This window comes from Danio rerio, chromosome 23 (assembly GCF_052040795.2).
Source record: "Danio rerio strain M-AB ecotype USA chromosome 23, GRCz13ab, whole genome shotgun sequence".
In the NCBI taxonomy this organism is placed as follows: Eukaryota; Metazoa; Chordata; class Actinopteri; order Cypriniformes; family Danionidae; genus Danio; species Danio rerio.
Window position 1 is genome coordinate 46,530,896 of NC_141043.1, and position 13,001 is coordinate 46,543,896.

The 13,001-nt window shown below is 36.5% G+C and overlaps 1 protein-coding gene across 4 annotated transcripts in view; it reads left to right on the top strand.

Annotated features, from left to right (window-relative positions):
- The first annotated feature begins 8,290 nt into the window (after positions 1-8,290).
- The window catches only part of quoa (quattro a), a 74,512-nt gene continuing 69,801 nt past the window's right edge, over positions 8,291-13,001 (top strand). For all 4 annotated transcript variants that reach the window (XM_087307627.1, XM_087307626.1, XM_087307625.1 and 1 more), the window contains exon 1: positions 8,291-8,405. The gene's annotated coding sequence lies outside the window, so the exon portion shown is untranslated. The remainder of the gene's footprint in view (positions 8,406-13,001) is intronic.

A 13,001-nucleotide genomic window follows, 5' to 3' on the forward strand; every position in this document is an offset into this window, starting at 1 on the left:
ATGCTAGGGGGCGGCACGGAGAGACGGTGACCGGGAGAAAAAACGAGCTCCAGTAAAAGCTTTTACCATTTACTTTGTGCAAGTAGATAATGCTTAAATATTTAAGCAAGTTTGGCATGCCGTCGCGGGAGAGAACCCTGAACTCGGAGATAGATGAGCCCAAGGCTCCTGTCTGGTCAATAAGCATTAGGAGTGATATGAGATCAGGTAGTTCTCGATAACTTCCCAAAATAGACCGCTAACTGCGCTAGTTTGTAGTAAGTGCTTGTGATTTTAACTTTTGTTGCATGGTTTTTGAGTGTGGGAGGAAACTGGAGTACCCGGGGAAAACCCACGCGAACACAGGGAGAACATGCAAACTGCGCACAGAGAGTATCGATTGGCTCAGCTAGTATTTGAACCAACGACCTCCTTGCTGTGGGGCAACAGTGCTAGCCACTGAGCCATCGTGTCGCCCGAACTTAGAATTGAGGAGGAGGGAGAAGAGATGGATGGGGGGAGGTTTAGCACGAAAAAAGTCCAACATCTTCAAATTGGCTTTAGTCTTGACTTGTGGTGTTGACATTTTCCTAGGGGCACTGTACAAATATGGCGGCGCTATTGACGCATGCTCAGGGTGCGTATGCGATATTTAATGTATATATCTATGTACTTGAAACTTCCAGTTAAGAGCTAACATATGCAGGACACCGGCCCTCCAGGACCGAGTTTAGACACCCTTGATTTTAGGAGTAGTAAATTTAATAAATTAAAACCACATCATTTCATTTATTAACGTCAAATCGTACACTTACTAAGAAAAGACTTTGTTAATGAGGTGGGTAAAAATAAAGTGGAATTAAAATTTAATTTCTAAATCGTTCATAAACTGTTAGCTCCGATTTAATAAAAAGATGTTTAGCAGGACATTAGATAATTTTGTGTTTATACAGTTTAAACTAAACTAAACTATACAGAGAAATGCCACATGCACGCAACCTTTAAGCACGAAAACAATTTTAAGCAAATCTCTAAATGCTGTTTCCGGGAAGAATGCAACGTATTATTGTGGAACTCATTGTATAAGGCTCCAATTATGTAATATAATGAGGCTTTTATGAATATTATAATAATGATGATGATGGTATTCCCTGCAAAGGGCATGGAGCTGAGTAAATGAATGAATTAGAAACACAGTGAGCAGATCATTATGCAAGCCGAGACACACACACACACACACACACACACACACTGGACCAGACTGCGCTTCTGTTATTATGACCCTATTGAGAAGGAAGCTTTTAATCTAAGCAAACTGCCCATTGCTCCATTATTAAGAGTGCGGCTCTAATGGGCCGGAATTAACCGATACAGACCTGTAGGAGAAGCTGAGAGTGTGCTGAGTGATCTTTAGTAGTGACCGGAGGAAATGTGCCCTGGCTAGGTAAATGTTGTACATTAGAGTCCATTTATCCATCAGTGCTATTTACTAGGCATAATGTAATGTGTCTGTGTGCATCTCTGAGCTGAAGATTGCAGAGTGATGCAGCTGAATGCATTCATCCAGGAAAGACTTGATCCTGAAAACATCACAACAACAAAAAGGGGTTTCGCACAGAACGTAATTAAAACTAAATGCATGAATGAATAAAGTAATGGATGGATGGATGGATGGATGGATGGATGGATGGATGGATAAGTGAGTGAGTGAGTGAATGAATGAATGATTGAGTAAGTGAATGGACAAAAAAGTTAATAGATAAACAAATAAGTAAATAAATGAATAAGTGAATAATAGAATGAATGAATGAATAAGTGCAGAAATGAGTAAATGCATGAATGAATAGTTTAATTAAATTATAAATTAATAAATAAGTAAATGAGTGAATTAATTATTGGATGAGTGATGAATGAAAAAGTGAATGAATGAATGCATGAATGAATAAGTAAATGAATGAGTGAATAAATAGGTAAATAAATAATTGAATAGGTGAATGAATGAATTAAGCAGTGAATGAATAAATGAAAGAGTGGATGAATATATGAATGAATAAGTGAATTCATGCATAAATGAATGAACGAATAAGTGTATGAATGAATGAATGAATGCATGAAAGAATAAGTAAATAAATTAAATGAATGAGTGACTGAATGCATAAATAAGTGAATGAGTGAGTGAGTGAATGAATAAGTGAACGAATAAAAAAGTAAATGAATGCAAGAATGAATAAGTAAATGAGTAACTGAATGCATGAATGAATAGATAAATGAATAAGTAAATGAATGATAAAATAAATGAATAAGTGAATGAATAAGCAACTGAATGATAAAATGAATGAGTGAATGATAGAATGAAAAAGTGAGTAAGTAAATGAATAAGTGAGTGAATGTTGGAATAAATGAATAAGTGAATGAATGAAATAATACGTGAATGAATAAATAAATGAATGAGTGAATGAATTAAGTAAATGCATAAATAAATAAATGAATAAGTGAATGAATGAGTGATTAAATACATGAATGAATAAGTAAATGAATGAATGATAGAATAAATGAATAAGTAAATGAACAAATGAGTGAAAGAAAGAATGAATGAATGAGTAAATAAAAATGAAAGAATGCATGAATTATTAATTGAATTAATGAATGAGGGAATGAATGCATGAATGTATAAGAAATAATTGAATGTGTGTATCAATTAAGTGAATGAATGAATTAGCAAATGAATAAGTGAATTAATGAAAGAGGGAATAAATGAATTATATGTGAATGAATGCATGAGTAAATGAATGCATGAATAAGTGAATGAAGGAACAAGTAAGTGAATGAATAGGTAAATGAATAAGTGAATGAATGGATGAAAGACTAAGTAATTGAATGAATGAATGCATGAATGAATTAATAAATAAGTAAATGAATAAATGAATGAATGAATGAATGAATGAATGAATGAATGAATGAATGAATGAACAAGTAAATGAATGCAAGAATTATTGATAGGTGAATGAATGAATGAATGAATGAATGAATGAAGAGCTCAGCCTAAATGAGTACACCCCCTTTTGAATATAAAATAATTGTATCCATTTCTCAGTGAACGCAGACAATAACAGTGCATTTAAACAAAACAGTTTGATTAAATAAAAACCACAGTACACCACAGCAACCACGTAGAAACACCCTAGAGACCTCAGAAGACCATAGCAACACTCTGACAAAAACTTATGCCAACACTGCCATGTGATCTGTAATCATCCGTTCACAACTTCATGTCTGCATAGATGAGTTTTAGCACAGTTTACATGACAGCAGCAGAACTAGAGCAGGTTCCCAGCGGACTCGGCTCACATGGATGCGTGTGGTGTGTGCCATCAGTAACGTAATCCAGCCTTCAGCTCTCACACACACACACACACACACACACAGATGGGCTGGCAGAGCTCAACACATTGTGCCAAAACACGACCTGAGAGCAACATCACAGGCTGAGCTTTGGGCCGGTCCACCTTAAACACTGCTGGGACTCACTCCTGTCGAGGGTCACAGACTGGAATCTAGAAAGGTGGATGATCTCCAGCACAGACTGACATTTTTACACTGGGTCTATAGGGGCTTCGGCGTGGATTAGCAGGGGCTTATGGGTAGAATTTCAGAGGATATTTTGAGCCACACATGAACGCCTGTTAGCTAATTGTAATGTGGAGCTGTGTTTGATCACCGCATGCTGGATGAAAGTAAACCCAGTTCACTGATGTGTTTACTGTTCAGATTTAAATATCAGCCGTAAATGAGGATTTGACCTGAAGCAGTGGTCCGGGAACCACAAGGGGGCATCATTCATTATATTTTCGGCTTAGTTCCTGTATTAATCAGGGACTGCCACAGTGTAATGAACCGCCAACTTATCCAGCATATGTTTTACGCAGCGGATGCCCTTCCAGCTGCAACCCATCACTGGGAAACACCCATACACACTCATACACTTGGGAAAATTTTAGCTTACCCAATTTACCTACAGCATATGTGTTTGGACTCGTGGGGGAAGCCAGAGCACCCAGAGAAAACCCACATTGATACAGGGAGAACATGCAAACTCCACACAGAAACGCCAACTGACCCAGCCGGGACTCAAACCAGCTATCTTCTTGCTTTCACAGCTATCTTCTAGCTTGTCACAGGCCTCAGCTGGATCAGTTGACGTTTCTCTGTGGAGTTTGCATGTTCTCCTTGTGTTGGTGTGGGTTTCCTCCTGGTGCTCCTGTTTCCCCCACAGTTCAAAGGCATGTTTTAAATGCACAGGTGAATTGGGTAGGCTAAATTGCTAGTGTATGTGTGTGAATGAGTGTGTGTGGGTGTTTTCCAGAGATGGGTTGCGGCTGGAAGGGCTTCCGCTGCGTAAAAAACAAGCTGGATAAGTTAGCGATTCATTCCGCTGTGGCGACCCCGGATTAATAAAGGGACTAAGCCGACAAGAAAATGAATGAATGAATGAAATCTTTAGGTACATCAAAAATGGAGGATACAACAAGCTAATCAGCTAAAAATAGTGCTTAAAATGCCTCTTATTGGAGTATTTAAACGTCATAATTAAATAGAAAATGAGATAAATAACTGCAAAAAAGTCCACCTTTTGAGAAAAAAAAGATTCAACCCTTTCACCAGGCTGGCTACGGGCCTGTATTACACTACTACGACTCCATCTGCACTGTACTTCATTATGTTAATTGCAGTACATTAACAGTGAGCAAATTACACGTTACCAGTAAACAACAATGCAAACAGAGCAGGCTATATAAACAACACCATTATAAATACACATTCATTCAAACACATGGCATTTGCAATCTCATTGTTACGCCAATCAGAACAAACTGGCCAAACACAGCATTGAGAAGCTGATGAATATTAATCACACCGTCGCGCTCAAATGTGTCCCCACAGCGCCATCTGCTGGAACATTTCAGAAATCGCAGGATGCTGGGGGAAGAAAACGGAATGATAAAACAGCAAAATAATGTTTAAATGTTCATTCATTCATTTTCTTGTCGGCTTACTCCCTTTATTAATCTGGGGTTGCCACAGCGGAATGAACCGCCAACTTATCCAGCAAGTTTTTTTACGGAGCGAATGCCCTTCCAGCCGCAACAATATTTAAATGTGATATGTTTAAAACTTATCCATGAAAAATGATACTAAAGATTTGTTTAAGCAAGTTTAAGTAATGCTATATGCTACACATCCTCCTTTGCACGCACCCCAAACTAGCTTGAGGGCTAATTATGGCGGAATAAATAAACTAGCAGAAGCGGTTTGTGATGTAAACATGATCTAAATAGGCCGCTTTGCTCGGCTTTTTTCCCACGAGAAGCTCTTGAATTATCCATGAGCTATTTTCATTATTATATAAGTCATGACGGAAGAGCCTGTTAGTCCTAATGACATTATACACAAACAAAAGCGACACATGAGCGGTATTTGCTTGTCCTGTTGACTCGAGAGCATCTTCTCACATGCATGTCAGTCATTGGGAATTCAGTTTAATTGTGGGATAAATTCCTCCGACAAAACTAGTCTACAAATAAACTGCAGCGGAAAGCTGAAACATGCTGTGAAATATATGTAGGAGTGATTCTGAAAGACTACTGTAAATAAACGCAGGTTTCCACACAATTCATTCATGTTACAAATCTATTAATTTAATGTAACTAATTTAAGTAGATTAAACATACACTAATTAAATTTTCCTTAAAATATATCCATGACGTATACATATATATTATGACATTATATATCGTCACCTTAGAATTATAAGGTTCTATCTGCGGTCTTAATGATTTTGATACATTGAGCTTCAAAGATTTTGCATTCAATAGCAAACAGTATGCGTGTAACATTTGTTTTTTTTTTTAAATAAAAAGTCTTAAAATGTGAACAACTTGAAAATTTATGTGAAAAAAACATCCCATTAATATAAATAAGTTGTCATTCAATAAGAATGTAAATAACTCAATTTTGACGAAAATGTCATATAGAACCTTATAATTCTAAGGTGACGAGACAAATGCACACACAAACATGTATATATACACATGTATACATATATACAAATATATGCACACACACACACACACACACACACACATCTGTATACATACATACATATCAATATATCTATATATACACACACATATACACATACATACAGTACATACATGTGTGTTTGTGCCTGTATATATACACACACACACACATACATATATATTAATTATATATATATATATATATATATATATATATATATATATAATGTATATATATATATATATATATATATATATATATATATATATATATATATATACACACACAAACACACACACTCACACGATGAGATTCAAAATAAGATATGAAATTTTACGTTCATTCTATTATTAATCACCTGTTTCTAAATGATCTCTCTCTAAAAGTTAGGGAAACATATAATTAATGTCAGTTTTATTGCTATTAATTAAAGCACTTGACAGATTTCATTCATTCATTTTCCCTCTGCTTTTTCCCTGGTTTGCCACCGTGGAATGAACCGCCACTTACTTGACAGATTCAAGTATTTTTAATTTCAGGTGGTTTGTGTAAGTGTTTTAAGGTTTGGTAAAATAATTTCTAATTTTATCTTTACTGATTTTTAACTTCCACTATCTTGTCCCTATAGGTGGATTTAGCTGGTTTTGACGCAAAAGAAAATGTACCTTGTTTAAAACCAAAGAATTGTTTAAAGTGACATTTTTTTAAATCAAGTTTTAAAAAATAACCTTATCATTACATAAAAAATGAAACTTCTGAACCTAATCAGAGGAGCCTAAATACATATCAGGCATAATAAATATGATTATTTTATTTACAGCCCTACAAATATAATTTATTATAATGCTGTTTATATTATATTATTTACTAAATATTAATAATAATAAATGAATTTAAATGTTGATGAATGATTAATTAATCCAATCATAGTAAACTGATTTACTGAGCACTGTATATCTACAGCTGAAGTCAGAATTATTATCCCATATTTATTTTTCTTTTTTAAATATTTCCCAAATTATGTTAAACAGAGCAAGAAAATTTTCACAGTATGTCTGATAATATTTTTTCTTCTGGAGAAAGTCTTATTTGTTTCATTCCGGCTAGAATAAAAAGCAGTTTTAAAAAAATTAAAAAGCATTTTAAGGTCAATATTACTAGCCCCCTTAATTCACTAAAACTGATTCTGATACTGACATTTTTTCGATACTCTACAGAACAATCCATTGTTATACAATAACTTACCTAATTACCATAACCTGCCTAGTAAACTTAATTAACCTACACTGTAAAAAAAATCTGTAATTTTACGTTGTTTTCTGGCAGATAGGGTGCCGAAAAAAGTAAAATAATGGATATTAAACTACAGAAATTTAGCAGAAATTTTAATTGAAGCACATTTCTGTAATTTAATATCCATTTTTTACGGTAAAATTTCTGTAATTTAACGTCCGTTATTTTACTTTTTTATCGGCACCCCAGCTGCCAGAAATAAACCGTAAAATTGCAGATTTTACAGTGTAGTTAAGCCTTTAAATGTCACTTTAAGCTGTATAGAAGTGTCTTGAAAAATATCTAGTCAAATATTAGGCTATGTGCTGTCAACATGGCAAAGATAAAATAAATCAGTTATTAAAAATTAGTTATTAAAACTTTTGTTTAGAAATGTGTTGAAAAAATCTTCTCCAACATAATTTAACTACAATCAAAATTATTTTTTATACATTTAGCACTTGTATTAACTTTAGTTCATTATTAATGTTAACAATAACAATCTTTATTTTGTAAGCATCTAAACTATTTAATCAGACAATAATTTATCATTTTAAAAAAGTACAAAAACATACGACAGATTTAATTGACAAGATTTAAACTACATCTATCACACCAATACTCCATTTTATCATAGACCATTTTCACTTGGCCTATTTAAAAATATCATTAATCATCGCGAGTTAATTGTTTCATACTGCGCGATTTATGCTGCGTTTATTTATCTATTTTTTCCGCGATGATTTGATACCGTTTTATTATTTTTAACCGCTACAGTTTTCAACATGACTTTTGTCGTAGTTATAAAAAGGCAAACGAGATGTTTTAAAGACCTCTACAGGATCTCCAGGTTGCCCCTGAGTTATTTTAGGAGCTGCTAGAGTTTGGAGACGCTTCGGCACCGCAGTGATTGGCGCAGACACGGAGCAGAAGAGCAGCTGCTGTCATCCACAGCGTTATTGATTAGCAGATCACAGAGTCGAGCTGTGCTTTCACATTCTCGCACCGAGAATCCAGATTAAACACGCGCGCACGCACGCACAGGACACGGACAGTCCTATCTGCAGCCTCAGGTAAGAAGACACAGAAATTAACTGTCTGTATACGAAAATACTCCGCATTTTATTTATCATGTTCAGGTAAAAAAAAGTGTTCAGGAACTTTTGTGGTCACAACTGGTTAAATAAGAGTCTCTGGCTACATGCGCGCGAAAATGTGTGGAATGTTTGTTCTTTTTTTTGTTCAAATGTTGTCGATTTGTTCGAATGTTAACGGTTCCATTGGAATAGTTTTTTAAAACATTAAAAGAATGTTGAAACGTACGTTAAGATTCTAAATATAGATATTTTCATTCATGCATAATTTTCCTAATATATCAACGGCGCTGACATAAAGCTCAATCAGGTCAGACATTACACGAAATTCAGGCCAGCATATGAAATTAGACGTGTGTATATATATATATATATATATATATATATATATATATATATATATATATATATATATATATGCCTAATTATATATATATTCCAACGTTTGTCTCAGGATTTATCATGAATTGGTCGACAATAAGGTTTCATTTACTGTTATTTGCTACTAAAAAAAAGCTGCTTGACGCTTTTTTCTTGACTACCTTCTTGGAAAAAATACTATAGTCATTTATAGTAAACACTGTAGTGTTTGAGCCATGCTATACACTGTAAAAAATCCTGGTTGCCTTAAATTTTTAAGCTAAATCAAATTAACTTTATGAATCCATTGAACTTATATTACGTTCAACTGAACTGTTTAATTAGTTACAATGACTTAAAAACATGCTGTCAGGACTAATTGATCATTGAATCTTTTACAGTAATGCTGTGGTAATGCTACAGTTGCTTTGGTAAAGCAACAACTATAGGAGTATAAACAAATTACCCAATACTATAAGTTTTCTACTATTACAACATCAGTTTACTGTAGTAAAAACTAGTGTACTACAATATTTCTAACGGTTTATCAGTTCACTGTAGTTAATACTATGCTTTAGCATTCATTAACACTGTTGTAAATATTATAATGTATTTATAAAGTATTATGCACTTGTAGGGTTTAAAAACGCTATAGCGTTTACTATGAATTACTATAGTAATACTATACTAACGGTGACGTTTTGTTCCTTGCCACTGGCTTGCTTGGTTTGAGTGGAGCTACGCATCAATGAATTTGCTCTTCAGTGTTTGAACTTTCAGCAGGGAAAATTAAACCACACAGAACTGAACTAAACTTCAACTCTGAAAACTGAACTGACGCAGTTTCAGTCAGGGCCGGACTAACCAACGGGCATTGTGGGCACAGGCCCAGGGACCCGTGCGCACTTGGGGCCCCTGAGGGGGGGGGGGTACATTGTCTTTTGATGCGATCGATCAAGAACCCGTTTCGAATCCAGTGTCTGATGAACATGTTTTTCTTTTTTCCCCCATTACATATCAGATTTTGCCTACTCTTCATCCCGAGGAAGACTAGTAGGAATCAGTGTGTGTATTATGGAGGACTCAGATTCATAGAATTGGATTTGAGAGGTGTTATCCAAATCATATGCATTACAAGTTTGTAGAAGTTATACATTAAAAAATACCCTTAAATATAAATTTTAGCACTGCTTCAGTGAACCTGATTAAGTATAATAAAATACATTAATTTTCACTAGTTGTATTAGTATATATTTTTCGAAGTGTGCTTTAAATGCTTGGAAAATAAGTTAAATCTTTGTCGACTAGAAATATCATTCATTCATTCATTTTCTTGTCGGCTTAGTCCCTTTATTAATCTGGGGTCGCCACAGCGGAATGAACCGCCAACTTATACAGCAAGTTTTTACGCAGCGGAAAGCCCTTTCAGCCGCAACCCATCTCTAGGAAACATCCACACATACACACACACACAATCATACACTACGGACAATTTAGCCTACCCAATTCACCTGTACCGCATGTCTTTGGACTGTGGGGGAAACCGGAGCATCTGGAGAAAACCCATGCGAACGCAGGGAGAACATGCAAACTCCACACAGAAACGCCAACTGAGCCGAGGATTGAACCAGCTACCTTCTTGCTGTGAAGCGACAGCACTACCCACTGCGCCACTGCCTCGCCGACTAGAAATATATGTACTGTATATCATTTATGTAAAAAATATTATATTAATCTTATTTGTTAATTCAACTATAGGGGTACGAATAAGAAGGAGGCCTACAACACATTTTGCCCAGGGGCCTCTGAATTCTTAATCCGGGCCTAGTTTCAGTTACTAAAATCTTCTATGTTAAGCTGCTTTGACACGATCTGCATTGTAAAAGCGCTAGAGAAATAAACGTGAATGGAATTGAAATACTAGAATAAATCACATCAGTTTACTGTGGTAAAAACTAAAGTGTACTACAGTATTTATTACAGTTTATCAGTACACTATAGGCAATACTAAGCTTTAGCATTCATTAACACTGTTGTAAATATTAAAGTACAGTTAAAGTATTATACATTTGTATGGTTCAAAACACTACAGCATTTACTATAAATTACTATAGTAATACTACACTATTGGTGAAGTTTTGTCACCACTAGCTTGCTTGGTTTGGGACTTGTGGAGCTACGCATCAATGGATTTGCCCTTCAGTGTTTGGACTTACAGCAGTAAAAATTAAGCCACACTGACCTGAACTAAACTGAACTTCAACTCTAAAAACTGAACTGACACTGTTTTTTTTTTTTACCTTTTGAAAAGGTGCATATTTGTACCTGAAGTGTCCATTATGTTACCTCAAAGGTACTTTTTAGGTACATTTAGGTACTAATATACACCTTTCAGGTACCACTGTGTACTCTTGGGGTAAAAATATGTATCTTTTGACAAGATGCTGCCCCAGTGCCAGCTCCTGTACCTTTATTTCTGAGAGTGTAGGCTAGAGTAGTTATACTGACACTGATACTGACAGTTATTTGTATGCACAACACTGTGTTTTCGCTATGAAAGAAAACCATATTAAATGCTTGTCGCAATCATAACTCTAAAATGCGATAGGATTCATTTAAATGATGTGCATTCTCTCCTGAACTTGAAAATATGATTGGCAGAATCGTGGAAATGCTGAATTAGAATCGTCTAGGGCAGTGGTTCTCAAACTGTGGTATGCGTGTTTACTTCTAGTGGTACGCGGAGAAATCACTGAGTAATGAATTTAATTTGTACAATAAGACCAATGTGATCAGCATTGGCTGTTCTCTAAAGCCTACGATCAAAGCGCTGTGCATAAAATGTTTAGTGTATCGCATAATCAGCTGCTAAAAAATCAATTCAGTTGGCGCAGAACTAGAGAAAGAGGTGCGTGGTGTTTGCAGAGCAGATACCTTCCAGAGCAGTGGTCTCAAACCCTTGGGATACAGACGGTCACTGGTCTATAGATCAATTGGTACCAGGTCGCACAAAAAAGTCATTAATTATTTCCGTTTTATTTATAATCCGAGTCTGAACGATTATTTATTTAGAAAAAACTTTTATTTTGAAAAATGACCGTATTCTCTTGTTACATCTCAGTCATTTGAGTGCTAAAATTTAACAGGCTAGCAAAATGAGTACTGCAGAACGATGCGCTTGTGTATTCCAGGCGTCTCCAGATGAAAACATCCAAATTTTTTCAGAATGCCGCACGTTGAGTCACGTGACAAGAAGTGACTGATTGGATTCATATTTTGTATGGAATATAACTTTGTTGAATGAATATGAATTTGCAACCCAAGCTCATTCTGGAAACGTAGCCCCGCGGACATTTCTGGAGACAGCGATTTAGGTACGTACGGCCGTGTTTAGTATTTTTCGAGCGAACGATGCGGGGCGTTGTGGCGCCGCTCCGCTCCTCCTCTTCGCGCTCGCCGGCCGACGGCTCGCCTCCGAGTGGAGGGCTTTCCCAATGCAACCAGTTTGTCCGCTTAGCTCACATCGTTGTGTCGGCAGAGCGGAGGCCCCGGAGGAGGAGGAGCCGGCCGCAGGGACGACGACCAGGATCGAGTCCAGGGAACAACGGTTCCAGAAATCAGGTAAGATGAAAAACAGAATCCGAAAAATAAGGGCGAGATTGTGGCGGGATCCAAAAACGCGGTCGAAATCGAAGACGAGGGCTTTTGCCCTTTTTTTTTTTCTGGACGGCTTTTGCAAACCGTAGCTTGGGTTAAGGGAAGGAGGAGGAGGAAGAGGAGGGCGGTCGGGTAGGTCGATTTGGCAGCTTTTCGCGCGAGAACAGCGCGGGCGCGAATGACGCGTGCTCCTGAGAGGCGCCCGAGATGCGAAAAAGCACGCACGGCGGTCTTTCGCGGATCCGCGAAAACAAAAACCGCTCGAATACGTACCTCCCAGGATGTATCTCGCAGTCCGCAGAAACGTCCACGGGGCTACGTTTACACAATGAGCCCGGGTTGTGAATTTGCTTTATTTTCGAACTGTGCAGTGCTGTAGCTGCTTAATTTGGCCAACTATGCTACTTTATTTTAATACCGGTGATTATGGTGGTACTTGGAGAGACAATTTTTTTTCTGAGGTGGTACTTGGTGAAAATAGTTTGAGAACCACTGGTCTAGGGGGGTAGAATCGAGAGCGCCATCTTTTTTTGATTAATCGTGCAGCTCTAATGTATA